At 38.8% G+C, this 14,894-nt stretch overlaps 1 long non-coding RNA gene across 1 annotated transcript in view; it reads left to right on the forward strand.

Annotated features, from left to right (window-relative positions):
• The window catches only part of LOC137074038 (uncharacterized), a 43,235-nt gene extending 31,691 nt beyond the window's left edge, over positions 1-11,544 (forward strand). The window contains exon 5 of the long non-coding RNA XR_010904880.1: positions 11,131-11,544. This is a non-coding gene — a long non-coding RNA (uncharacterized lncRNA). The remainder of the gene's footprint in view (positions 1-11,130) is intronic.
• Positions 11,545-14,894: the final 3,350 nt, after the last annotated feature.

Genomic DNA, 14,894 nt, shown 5'->3' on the forward strand with positions numbered 1-14,894 from the left:
TCTCAGTGGTAGGTAGTCAGGTAAATAGTTCACACAAATCCAGATATGCACTAGATATTTTAATATAACACTTTTTTGTTAATAATATGCTATTATTATGAAGAAAAACGATCCAAGACCAGCAGTTTAGGGCAGCTTTTTCCTCTAAAAGCAATCAGTAGCAGAAGCAGCAGCAGGCAGTGGTTTATGTGAGAAAATTACACAATATTATCAAGTCCATTTCCCTCGGTCTGAAGGGGGGGCACAGGGATGTCCAGGAGGGGTCAAGGCCCAACAGCTTCTTCTGCACGAGGAGAGGGTTCGATGTTTGAGCTGTCTGCATGCTGTCTGCATCAGCATCGATGTGGGTTACGTTGAGGCTCACTCGTCACCTCACGTGCCCGCTTATGAGGAGCTTATTGAGTTTGTGACTCGTGACAAAAAAATAATAATAATTAGAAAAGCAGCATTGGCAGAACAATAGCAGACTAAGCCACCGCGGCCCTGCCACTGCAAATGCGCGCTCCCCTCTGCACTTGTGTCTAACACGAGGGACTACAAGCAGAGCCTGGTCAATCGACCTTAAGTTTCTGGGCGGAATGTATGGGTTACAAGACGAGAGAGATAGCTAGGAGCTAAATTATGCAGGGATTTAAAAACAAACATTACAATTTTTAAATCAATTATCTGTCGAACCGGCAGCCAGTGTAAAGATTTAAGAACCGGTGAAATATGGTCATATTTGTTACACTTATGAATAAGTCTAGCCGCAGCATTTTGGATTAACTATAAACGAACAATTTGAGAGCTTGCTATGCCACAATATAAAGATTTGCAGTAGTCAAGCCTAGATGTGATAAAAGTGTGTACAGCCATTTCCAGAGTTTTCGGTGTAAGAAAGCCTTTGATTTTTGAGAGTAGACGAACCTGGTAGAAACTTGAACTGATTACGGACTAAATTTGTCCGATTTTAATCAAGTCAAATTTTAAATGCGGATCAACTAGAACACCTGGGTTCCGCACTCCTGGGGATTTAAAAGGCGATAGACTCAGCGCTTATAGAGTTTTCATTTGGGACAAATAAAATGACCTCCGTCTTGTCTTTACTTGTCGCCATGATTTTACCTCCTTTAAGCATTAAAGAAGAAGAGAATTTAAAGCTGTAGAATTGTTTCTTTGAATTGGAATTGAAATTTGAATTTGGGGGGGGGGGGGGGTTCTTAGCCCCAGGGTATTTGTAACTTGCATTTGCAAAATCTTGTATTTTGCTTGTTCACTATAGCTAGATTATAGATTTCCATAGCAATCCAAAATATCCCCTTTCCTTCACCTCAAGAAAACATAGCTAAAGGTAAGCAGGTAATTAAAAACAAAATACAATTTGACTATCACGATTCACAACACTCACCAATCTTCGTTTCACCATTAGTGTGTGTATCGGTGTGTGTGGGCGGGAGGGTGCATAGGGAGTTCAGACCAAACTAAAGTTGCCGATGCAGGAGCCCCGCACGCTATTGTGCTTTGATATTTGCCGCGTTTGCAGCGCGCAACTGATCCGCGGCTGTAGCTATAGGCTATCACAAACACAGATTTATTTTTTATTTAAAATTTAAAAGTTGTTAGGCTATTGAACATGGCTTGTCATCATTGCATTTTTTTTGTATACACCCTTTCATAGATGACACGTTTAAAAGCACTATTAGAATATAAACGTTTTATTCAATTCCGTTAATCCAATTCCTTTATATTTATATAGCCTTTAGATTTAAATATTAGGTTGCTCACGCAACGCAAGTGGCAAAACATTTAAATCTTGTCTTTTATTTCGTAAATCTTTATTATTATTTTTTTCAAGAAATCCAGCACGTTATAAGGAACTTTGTTTTTCCACCTCCAAAAAGAAAGGAGGAAGGAGGAGTGCTAATCATTATGTCTTCTTATTTAGCTAAATGCCAGGTATGTTGTTGTTTTCCTTGCTATACCGAGGCAAAAAGCCTCATGATGACTTTGAAACAAAGTAGAATTATAAATTATATTCACATCATATGCGTGGTGAAATAACTAGATTTCCGCGTCAATATATGTTTATTTTAATGCGAACAGTGCACAATGTCACTTTAAATTTAGTGCATCCAGCACATCAAAAAATATATATAGGCTAGACTCGGTGCGGAAACGATCGCCGATATGTAGGGCTACTCTGATCTGTACGTACCACTCCAGGAACGGTTCACCGGACCGCGTCCGCATGCAGTGTGAAAGCTATAATCCGTTAACATGGGCACGGGAAAAATATGCACCGCATACGCACGGCAAACGGAGTATGTGTGAAACGGGCATCATATGCAGCAGCGCTCCGGTCCAAATGAGGATACGTATGACTTCCTCACAGACAGGTATGACTGAAACCATGTCAGAACTGAAGCTTTTAGACCCACACAAGACTCTAGTCTTGATAAAAGAGTATGATTGTCAATGGTATCAAATGCTGCCGAGAGATCTAAAAGAACAAGAACCACGGAGTCAGTGGAGAGATTAATATCATTTAATACTCTCAGAAGGGCGGACTCAGTGCTGTGAGCAGATCTAAAACCAGACTGGAAGACCTCATAGATACCATTAGTCACCGAACGAGTCATTGATTGATGATTTAAAACTCCGGACTAGTTCTCTTGCGTGCGTCCGTTTTTTAACACGCCTCGACTATCGTTTACATTTACATTTTACATTTAATCATTTAGCAGACGCTTTTATCCAAAGCGACTTACAAAAAAGGGGAACGCAATAGAAGCAACGAAACAAACAAGGCCAACAATCTGTAAGAGCTGTAAGAAGTCTCAATTAATTAGCACAGTACACATTTTTTTTTTTAATAGCCATCTACAATAGCCACATACAACAAAAACTGACGTACGCAAAATACCGAACACTGGATTTTGATAGCCATGATAACAACCCATTAGGACTAAGGCTGTTGCCCCAACTGTTGTCGTTAAGCAGATTCAGTGGCCCAATGGGTTGGTTTTGTATGGCATTCTAGCTAAACGCGCAGCAATAGCCATCTACAACAAAAACACACGTATGCAAAATACAGTACACCGGATTATGATAGCTATGATAACTATATAACACACCCGCCTGAAGGCACAAATCCGGATAGTAGACGTAGATATGATCCAGGAGTGTGCAATTTTTGGTCGTTGCTGTGGTGATCAGTAAGTGCTATTCTGTATTGGTCAGGTGCAGTTGGAAAAGTTGTGTCTTAAGATGTTTTTTTTTTTTTAAATGGCTACAGACTCGGCAGCACGAATTGAGATCGTTAGGTCATTCCACCCCAGCTGGCATTTTAACATTGAGCCACTGTTGAATCAACGTCAGGTGCCAGTGTTGGATAACCGTTGAATTTTGTTTAGATTTTGCAAATCTAATCAACGTTGAAATGGCAACGTCTTTCCAATGTCATGTTTCTCAACATAGGTGAATTTGCCAATATTGAAACAATATTGATTTTAGTTTAGATTTTGCAAATCTAATCAACGTTGAAATGGCAACGTCATTCCGACGTCATGTTTCTCAACATAGGTGAATTTGCCAACATTGAAACAATATTGATTTTGGTTTAGATTTTGCAAATCTAATCAACGTTGAAATGGCAACGTCTTTCCAATGTCACGTTTCTCAACATAGGTGAATTTGCCAACATTGAAACAATATTGATTTTAGTTTAGATTTTGCAAATCTAATCAACGTTGAAATGGCAACGTCATTCCGACATCATGTTTCTCAACATAGGTGAATTTGCCAACATAGAAACAATATTGATTTTAGTTTAGATTTTGCAAATCTAATCAACGTTGAAATGGCAACGTCATTCCGACGTCATGTTTCTCAACATAGGTGAATTTGCCAACATTGATTTAAGTTTAGATTTTGCAAATCCAATCAACTTTGAAATTTCAACATCACTGTAAAGTCCTGCTTTTCAACATTGTTTTTGTTAAACTGTTTTCACTGAAGTATTGATGTGTTCAACAGCAACACCAAACACCTTGAAATGGATACATAAACACTAAGTTTGCAAACACGCACAGTCAGCTTGGAAGAAGCCAATTGGTCAAAGGAAGACCAGGAAGAAGATTAATAAAGACATTTCACTGACGTAGGAAACATGCTTTATTACATAGCTGCAATTGTGCCAACCTTTCACATCAATTGTACACATGTCAAACTTTTACTTTACCCAAAAATTCTGTCATTAAAGGGTTAGTTCACCCAAAAGTGAAATTGAGGTCATTAATGACTCACCCCAATGTCATTCCAGACCCGTAAGACCTCCATTCCTCTTCAGAACACAGTTTAAGATATTTTATATTTTAGTCCCAGAGCATTGTGGCGATCCGAATCAATGAATCATGGCTGTTTGAATCTTTATTTGAGGTTTGAAAACAAACACAGAAGAGAAAACAATGCTGAATAAAATCATACTTTTTTTTTATTTTTGGACCCAAATGTATTTTTGACTCTTCAAGAGACTCTAATTAACCCACTGATGTCACATATGGACTACTCTGATGATGTTTTTATTACCTTTCTAGACATGGACAGTAAAGTGTGCATACTGCATTATGCTCTGGGACTAAAATATAAAATATCTTAAACTGTGTGTGAAGATGAACGTAGGTCTTACGGGTGTGGAACAACATTAGGGTGAGGAGTTAATGACATCAATTTCATTTTTGGGTGAACTAACCCTTTAAATGACTCGCCTTGTCGCTCCACACCCGTAAGACCTTCGTTCATCTTCGGAACACAGTTTAAGGTATTTTATATTTAGTCCAATAGCTTTCTGTCCCTTCATTGAAAATGTATGTACGGTATACTGTCACTTTTTATGTTGTTGTTATTTTTGGACCAAAATGTATTTTCATTGCTTCACGAAATTCTATCCAACCCACTAATGTCACATATGGACTACTTTGATGATGTTATTATCTTTCTGGTCCTTCTGGACATGGACAGTATACCGTACATACATTTTCAATGGAGGGACAGAAAGCTCGGAGTAAATATAAAATATCTTAAACTGTGTTCTGAAGATGAATGGAGGTCTTACGGGTCTGGAACGACATTAGGGTGAGGAGTAAATGACAGAATTTTCATTTTTGGGTGAACTAGCTTTTTTTAACCTTAAAAAAAAACGGCCCAAACATTGGGCAACATTAAACACAGCTGGTTAAGTCTTCCTTTCTTGTTACTTCTTTCTGCTACCGCCACCAGTCCTCTCAGGTGCATATTTCAAGTCTTTGGCCATGTATTCGTCTACTTTCATTGGCTTTAAGCTCAAGACCGCATCTGATGAGAAAAACAAAAAAACAGATCAGTATTAGCAAACACTACTCTCTCAAATTAAAATATTTAGCAAATATCAACTTTTGTGGCATTGCCAATGATCAAAGTATATCAATTAGTATTGATCAACATGCAAAGTCATTGATAATCATGTGCTTGAGCGAGCAACAAAAGGCAGTTGGTAGTAACCCTTGCTGCAGGTAGAGAAGTTAGTCTAGAGCCCAGAATGGAGTATTTTATATATATATATATATATATATATATATATATATATATATATATATATATATATATATATATATATATATATATATATATATATATATATAAAAGTTTGGACACATTACTATGTGTAATGTTTTTGAAAGAAGTTTCTTCTGCTCATCAAGCCTGCATTTATTTGATCAAAAATACAGTAAAAAAAAAAGTAATATTGTGATCTTATTACAATTTAAATATTTGGTTTTCAATTTATTATATGTTAAATTACAATTTATTTCTGTGAAAAGCTGAATTTTCAGTATCATTCCTTCACCGTCACATGATCCTTCAGCAATCATTCTAATATTCTGATTTATTATGAGTGTTGGAAACAGTTCTGCTGCTTAATATATTTGATGAATAAAAGGTTTAAAAGAACTGCATTTATTCAAAATAAAAACATTTTCAAATAATATAAATCTCCTTTACTATCAATTTAACACAGTGTTTCTCAAACTTTTTCAGCCCAAGGACCACTTTATCTTCCAATTTTTTTCTGAGGACCACCTACAGAATCCCACTCTAACACGCCCCCCAAAACCAACAAAATAGGAAGGATAAGCTAAATTTAAGTTTAATATGCAACTGTTTCAAGTCAAAAACGAATCATTCAAACATAAATGCAATGATTTGATCAGAAATTATTATATACATTTTATATATAAAAAGTCTTCCACATAAACCTGTATTTAAATTTTACAAAAATGTAACAAAAAAAAAGTTAAGGGTTAGTTACTTTCAGATTCAAATATATGGTTGGGTTAGGTATGGGGACAACTTAACATTAAAGAAGACTGGAAAAGGAGTCTGGAAAAAAGAAGAAAGAAGAATGTGACGTGCTAAAGATGTATAGATATTCTTATGCCTCTCCCTGATTGGGTAACGGTAGTACAAGACAAAAACATTCAAACTGATCTAATATGTATAACGTTAGCTTCATGGAGCGTACACACATACACGCCGGTGGAACGACGGACTAACGGCAGTTCGCGGTTAAACTAGTCTGCCCGTAACGTTACACTTAACGGCGGTTTGCGGTTAAACTAGTCTGCCCATACGTCTACACACACACAGATAAGCACGGCGTTTGACGGTTAGCTAGCAAACTCCGGTTCGCAGTTAAACTACGTTAGTCTGCCCATATAAACACATTATTAATTAACACAATACGTATATGGACCAGAGTCAGGCACACTCAACATTTATTTAGGAATTTTCTAGTTATAAAATGTGACTTCAAAAGTGTGTGTGTGTGTGTGTGTGTGTGTGTGTGTGTGTGTGTGTGTGTGTGTATGTTTGTGTGTTATTTTTTTAATTTTAAGCGGTCTGTTAATTTTTTTCCAGAGCTGTGTAGGATATATATATATATATATATATATATATATATATATATATATATATATATATATATATATATATATATATATAGCTCTGGAAGAAAAATTAAGAGACCACTTAATATAAAAATTAACTTAATATATACAACTTAATATATAAAAATTAAAATGCACCAGAATGCAGGAAATCACATCTACAAAATGTAAAATTGTATGGGGGAAATGTATATCCCCAGACCCCCACACAAACAGCCCCACATATAATATTTTCACCAGCCACCACTGCATATATTGTTCTTGTATGGAATGACTAACCAAAATGATCAATCGGACTTGCTGTCAAAGTAAGCCATAAGATGTAGAAAGTGCTCAACAAACGTTTAATTCAGAGTTGATATTTCAACGTTGTATCATTATTCATGTATCAACTCTTTTTCAACAGTTAATTGATCAGCATTGTTTGGACGTTGTTCCAACGTTATTTTTCTACTGATATATTTCAACAAAATTTTTAAAAGTCATGGTTGTAAAAATAATGTTGATTTGACGTACAACTCAAAACTTGTTGATATTTCTATGTTGAATTCTTAGTGAGTTAACAACACCAATTCAACTATTTGGTGTCCAACGTTGTTTTGAAGTTGAAACAATGTTTTTTCATAAACTGACATTATTTCAACTACATTTAAACGTTTAATGTCAGTCGAATGCCAGCTGGGACCAGTTGGGAACGGTCCAGGATAATGTCCGTGAGAGCGATTTCATGCCTCTTTGGGATGGAACCACAAGGCTCCACTCGTTTGCAGAATGCAAGCTTCTGGAGGGTGTGTAAGTCTGAACAAGTAAGTTTAGGTATATTGGTGCAGAGCCAGTGGTTTTTTTGTAGGCGAGAACTAGTGCCTTGAATTTGATGCGAGCAGCCATTGGCAACCAGTGCAGTCTGATGAAGAGAGGCGTGACATGCGCTCTCTTCGGCTCATTAAAGACCACTCTCGCCGCTGCATTCTAGATCAGCTGCAAGGGTTTGATAGTGCATGCTGGAAGCCCAGCCAGAAGAGCATTACAGTAGTCCAGTCTGGAGAGAACAAAAGCTTGAACCAGGAGTTGTGCAGCCTGTTCTGATAGGAAGGGTCTAATCTTTCTAATGTTGTATGAAGCAAATCTGCAGGACCGGGCTGTTGCAGTAATGTGGTCAGTGAAGTTTAACTGGTCATCAATCACAACTCCAAGGTTCCTGGCTGTCCTGGATGGAGTTATGGTCGATGAACCAAGCTGAATGGAGAAATGTTGATGAAGTTCTGGGTTGGTTGAGAAAACAAGTAATTCTGTCTTTGCAAGATTGAGTTGAAGGTGATGCTCCTTCATCCAGTCAGAAATGTCTGTCAGACAGGCAGCGATACGAACACTCACTGTAAGATCATCTGGTTGAAAAGAGAAGTAGACTTGAGTGTCATCAGCATAGCAGTGATAGGAGAAGCCGTGTTTCTGATTGACAGAACCTAATGATGACATGTAGATGGTGAAGAGAAGTGGTCCAAGCACTGAGCCCTGGGGCACCCCAGTAGCTAGATGATGTGACTTAGACACTTCACCTCTCCATGACACCCTGTAGGACCTACCAGAGAGGTAAGAACACTGGAGAGCAGTTCCTGAGAACCCTGTCTTCTTAAGTGTTGACAGGAGGATCTGGTGGTTAACTGTGTCAAAAGCAGCAGACAGATCCAGCAGAATGAGCACTGAGAATTTGGAAGCTGCTTTTGCCAGTCTCAGTGCCTCAGTTACCGAGAGCAAGGCAGTCTCAGTCGAATGGCCGCTTTTGAAGCCGGATTGGTTGTTGTCTAGGAGGTTGTCCTGTTCAAGAAACATAGAGAGTTGATTGAACACAACTCGCTCAAGGGTCTTTGCAATGAAAGGCAGAAGGGATACCGGTCGGTAGTTTTCTAAACGTGCTGGATTCAGAGAGGGTTTCTTAAGCAGTCGGGTTACCTGAGCCTGCTTAAATGCTGTGGGAAAGGTTCCCGTGTGAAGAGAAGTGTTGACAATGTGAGTGAGTGCAGGAGTGATTGAAGAAGAAATGGCCTGAAGGAGGTGAGTGGGTATAGGATCAAGTGGACAGGTAGCAGGGTGATTGTAAAGGATGAGTTTAGAAATATCTGCCTCAGAGAGTGGAGAGAAGGATGGAAGCGTGTTAGTTGTTGAGATGTGCGTGTCAGTTTGTGGTGAGGAGAACTGGTTGCTGGAGGGGGAGGAGGAGGAGGACAAAGGAGAGAGGAGAATGTTTTAAAGAGTTTGCGAGAGTCAGAGCATTTGTTGATTTTGTTGTGGTAGTATGTTGTTTTAGCAGTGGAGACATTTGTAGAGAAAGAAGAAAGAAGAGACTGATACAAGGTAAGGTCAGTATAGTTTTTAGATTTACGCCATTTCCCCTCTGCCGCCAGAGCAATGTTCACGGAGAACATCAGACAGCCAGGGGGCAGATGGGGTGGGGCGGGCTGGTCTGGATGAAAGGGGGCAAAAACTGTCTAAGGAGGATGTTAGAGTGGAGCAAAGAGTGTCAGTAGCACTGTTAGCATCCAGTGCTGAGAACTGAGCAGGTGGAGGGAGTGAAGATAAAACCATAGTGGATAGGCAAGAGGGAGAGAGTGAGCGTAGATTACGCCGAAAGGTAATCTGTGTAGGAGTACGTGTTGTATCAGGAGTCAATATGAGGTTAAGAGTGATGAGAAAGTGGTCTGAGGTGTGTAATGGAGTAACTAAAGTGTTGTCCGTGGAGCAGTTGCGTGTGTAAAAGAGGTCTAATTGGTTACCTGATCTGTGAGTAGCCATAGTAGATACTAACTTAAGGTCAAATGAAGTCAGTAGAGTGCTGAAGTCTGTGGCTAGGTGTTTAACAAGATGGATGTTGAAGTCACCAAGCAGAATCAGTGGAGTACTATCCTCAGGGAAGCTAGAAAGTAACACATCCAACTCCTCCACAAAGTTACCGAGGTGACCTGGAGGACGATAGACCACTACCACATGGATTTTAACAGGGTGAGTAATAGTGATTGAGTGCGATTCAAATTATCTGGCCGGTAAAGATGGTAAGGGATCAAATTTCCAATCATTTGAGATAAGCAAACCAGTACCCCCACCCCTCCCAATAGGGCGAGGAGTGTGTGAAAAAGTTAAATTGGTTGAGAGGGCTGCAGGAGTGGCAGTGTCCTCTGGTTTGATCCAGGTCTCAGTTAGGGCCATGAGGCTGAGCTGAGAATGAGTCACAATAGATTAAATAAAGTCTGCTTTGTTTACAGCAGACTGGCAATTCCAGAGACCAATTGGAATAGAGAGTAAAGTAGCAGAGGATGTTAGGATATAGCGCAAATTATTAGGATTGCGGCATCTCGTGCGTACAGAGCGTGATTTACGAGTGCTAGTAGTAATAGTTGAGATTTGAAAGCACATGGTGAATACAGATCAGAGAAAAGGCCAGATCGGAATTAGAAAAGAACCGAACACAAATAATGAAAAGGAAGATGATAATCAAGTGCCTTGCCAGGGTCCTTGTTCGGGAGGAGTTGCACAGGGAAGAGTTGAGGTCTTTACACTCGTCGGTCTTGCACAGGGAAGAGTTGAGGTCTTTACACTTGTCGGTCTTGCACAGGGAAGAGTTGAGGTCTTTAAACTCGTCGGTCTTGCACAGGGAAGAGTTGAGGTCTTTACACTCGTCTTTCGTCACACAAAATATGACAATTTTGATCTTACAGTGTGACATGGCTTACAGCACTGATTATGTTTGTACAGCCTGACAAGGAACAATTGTGAAGGACTATAATAAATCTGACAGTGTGCACCCGGTTTTAGGTTTGTTGCGGCCGCAACTTATAGTAACTTTTGGGAACGCGAGTGTGTTGTGGCCATGAGATCTTTTGAGGGGAACGACATCTTTTTGTTCACATCTATGAGCTTAAAGCGATTGCGTTAGTTTTTGTTTTTGTTTTTTTGGCACAAAAAAACTAATAAATTAATTAATACATTCAAATCTTAACCTGGGTAATGATAAATTGCATTGATTTTAAAACAAGTGACAAAATAAATGATGACAGAATTATATTTTTGGTTGACTATCCTTTTAGTTTAACATTTATTTTATTCATAATAATGCAGACATAGCATCCAGGTTTTATTGCTGTTAACATTATTTAAATGTAACTTTTTATTGCAGGTGCAGTTGGTTGAAAAAACGCAAGTCCCAGCAACACACTTCCAAAACTGATTATTGTCACAATTCACCAGTGTGAGTGCCCATGCTCACCACCAGAGGGCACTCCAATCCGGACTGTCACTCTATCATAAACTACATTACCCATTATCCTTTGCGTGGACTCATTAGCACTCACTTTTTACACCTGTGTCTCATTATCCTGTTTTCCTCACCCTATATTAGCCGGGATATCTCTGTCATTCACTGCGAAGTCTTGTTTTGTGTACACTGCATTTCCTCAGCATTTTCCCCGGGTTCATGTCTCTTGTTTTCCCGGATTACCTGTTTGACTCTCTATCCTGTCTTGTTTGCCTTTTTGGATTGTTTGGTTGTGTATGACATTTTGCCTGCTTTTGACTATGATTGTGGATTACCCTCTTAATAAATACTGCATTTGGATCTCCTACCTTGTGTCTCAGAGCGGTTTGTTACAATTAGAGGCTTTTTTTCTCTTGTGAAGTTACTTAAAAGTTAGCAAGTTACTGTGATTCCCCCCTCCCTTCTACTTTAACTCTCATTGCTAGTTTAGCATAATACACTCTTGAAATTTAATTTGTAAAATTAAGTCTAGACTCTTTTAATGTTATTTATACTAATATAAATGGTTTCTGAATAACTGTAAACATTTGTCAAAAGTAAATTATTGAATACATTTTTGTTGTTGAGTGTTTTATTTACCATGGAGTTAATGAGACTTTTATATACAGTATTGTTCAAAATAATAGCAGTACAATGTGACTAACCAGAATAATCAAGGTTTTTAGTATATTTTTTATTGCTACGTGGCAAATAAGTTACCAGTAGGTTCAGTAGATTGTCAGAAAACAAACAAGACCCAGCATTCATGATATGCATGCTCTTAAGGCTGTGCAATTGGGCAATTAGTTGAAAGGGGTGTGTTCAAAAAAATAGCAGTGTCTACCTTTGACTGTGCAAACTCAAAACTATTTTGTACAAACATTTTTTTTTCTGGGATTTAGCAATCCTGTGAATCACTAAACTAATATTTAGTTGTATGACCACAGTTTTTTAAAACTGCTTGACATCTGTGTGGCATGGAGTCAACCAACTTGTGGCACCTCTCAGCTGTTATTCCACTCCATGATTCTTTAACAACATTCCACAATTCATTCACATTTCTTGGTTTTGCTTCAGAAACAGCATTTTTGATATCACCCCACAAGTTCTCAATTGGATTAAGGTCTGGAGATTGGGCTGGCCACTCCATAACATTAATTTTGTTGGTTTGGAACCAAGACTTTGCCCGTTTACTAGTGTGTTTTGGGTCATTGTCTTGTTGAAACAACCATTTCAAGGGCATGTCCTCTTCAGCATAGGGCAACATGACCTCTTCAAGTATTTTAACATATGCAAACTGATCCATGATCCCTGGTATGCGATAAATAGGCCCAACACCATAGTAGGAGAAACATGCCCATATCATGATGCTTGCACCTCCATGCTTCACTGTCTTCACTGTGTACTGTGGCTTGAATTCAGAGTTTGGGGGTTGTCTCACAAACGGCCTGTGGCCCTTGGACCCAAAAAGAACAATTTTACTCTCATCAGTCCACAAAATGTTCCTCCATTTCTCTTTAGGCCAGTTGATGTGTTCTTTGGCAAATTGTAACCTCTTCTGCACATGCCTTTTTTTTAACAGAGGGACTTTGCGGGGGATTCTTGAAAATAAATTAGCTTCACACAGACGTCTTCTAACTGTCACAGTACTTACAGGTAACTCCAGACTGTCTTTGATCATCCTGGAGGTGATCATTGGCTGAGCCTTTGCCATTCTGGTTATTCTTCTATCCATTTTGATGGTTGTCTTCCGTTTTCTTCCACGTCTCTCTGGTTTTGCGCTCCATTTTAAGGCATTGGAGATCATTTTAGCTGAACAGCCTATCATTTTTTGCACCTCTTTATAGGTTTTCCCCTCTCTAATCAACTTTTTAATCAAAGTACGCTGTTCTTCTGAACAATGTCTTGAACGACCCATTTTTCTCAGCTTTTAAATGCATGTTCAACAAGTGTTGGCTTCATCCTTAAATAGGGGCCACCTGATTCACACCTGTTTCTTCACAAAATTGATGACCTCAGTGATTGAATGCCACACTGCTATTTTTTTGAACACACCCCTTTCAACTAATTCAACTAATTGCCCAATTGCACAGCCTTAAGAGCGTGCAAATCATGAATGCTGGGTCTCATTTGTTTTCTGAGAATCTACTGAACCTACTGGTAACTTGTTTGCCACGTAGCAATAAAAAAATATACGAAAAACCTTGATTATTCTGGTTAGGCACATTGTACTGCTATTATTTTGAACAATACTGTAATGCTCAAAGTTGCATGTGGGCCACATAAGGGCCATTCGATTTTAACAAAACTCCATACTAAAATTCCATATAATTGTATTGTTTGGCTCACGTTTGGTGGAGTTATGGCACTGCTTTGGCTGAGCTGTGGTAAAGAAGAAGTGGGCCGGAAAACACAATCTAATCTGGGCCACATCTAAGCTGTTTATCTGGGCCAAAGGAAATGTGATGACTGGGTTCTGTAACATAAAGTGTTGTAGTTGGTCCTGCACAATTTTCTCCAGTAACTTAGACAAGAAAGGCAGGACAGAGATAGGCCGGAAGTGTTTTAGAACTGATGGATTTAGTGAGGGCTTCTTAAGAAGAGGGGTGACTGTGGCCACTTTAAAACTAGCAGGAACAGAACCCGTTTTGAGACACTTGTTAATAAAAGAGACCATTCCTGGCCCAATTGAATGAATGATTTGTTTTAAAAATTTTGGGTGAATGATATCATATGGACAAAGTGCGGGTTTGATCTTGACAATCACATCCTTCAGTGTCTGGAGGTTAAAGGTTCAAAAACCTCCCCGAAAACAGAAGCAGGCGACAAGCTAGGAGGGATGGTTAGAGCAGACACTAAGTCTTAAATTGCTGATTTTATCAATGAAGAATTTTTGGAAATCCTCACATAGAGCATCAGAAGCAACAGAACATGTATTAATGGATGGATTCACAACAAATTGGATGACATAAAACAGGGTCTTTGGGTTAGAATGAGAATGATTAGATTCAATTAAATTTGAAAGATAGGCAGCTTTTGCAGACTTAGCAGCGTTTTGATAAGAAGTTAGAGAGTCTTTCAACAAAAGGAATGAGGCATGTAGCCTGTCCCGTTTCCATTTGCGTTCAGCCTTTCTGAAAATTTGTCTTCGATCACAAGTGACTGAGTTTTGCCATCTGGCAGATTTAGGTTTGCACTTATGAGGTTTAAAAGGAGCAGTCACATTTGCTACCTTTAGCCAGGCAGAGTTTGATCATCAGCATCCTGGTCATCAAAAGGATTATCCAAGTGCAGGTGCGAGCATAGTTCAGTAAAACAAAGTTAAAAATTTGTGCTAAACTGTATAGAATAGAATCGTGACAATGTAACAGGAGCAACAGTGGTTTGACAGAGCTCCGGAAGGGATAGTGAAAATAAAATAGGCTTATGATCAGAAAGTGGAAAATCAGAGAGCACTATGTCCGTAACATCAAGCTCATAAGAAAGAGCGAGGTTCAACGTGTGGCCCTGAGAATGAGTGGAGTTTTTGATCCACTGTGCTAATTTTCATAATAAGCATCTAACATGTTAACAAACTCCTGTGACAAGGAGTTTGACAAACAGCAGACATGGATATTAAAATCGCCCATCAGTAGAAAGCGGTCAAA

The sequence above is a fragment of the Pseudorasbora parva genome, chromosome 4 (genome assembly GCF_024679245.1).
Source record: "Pseudorasbora parva isolate DD20220531a chromosome 4, ASM2467924v1, whole genome shotgun sequence".
Classification (NCBI taxonomy): domain Eukaryota; kingdom Metazoa; phylum Chordata; class Actinopteri; order Cypriniformes; family Gobionidae; genus Pseudorasbora; species Pseudorasbora parva.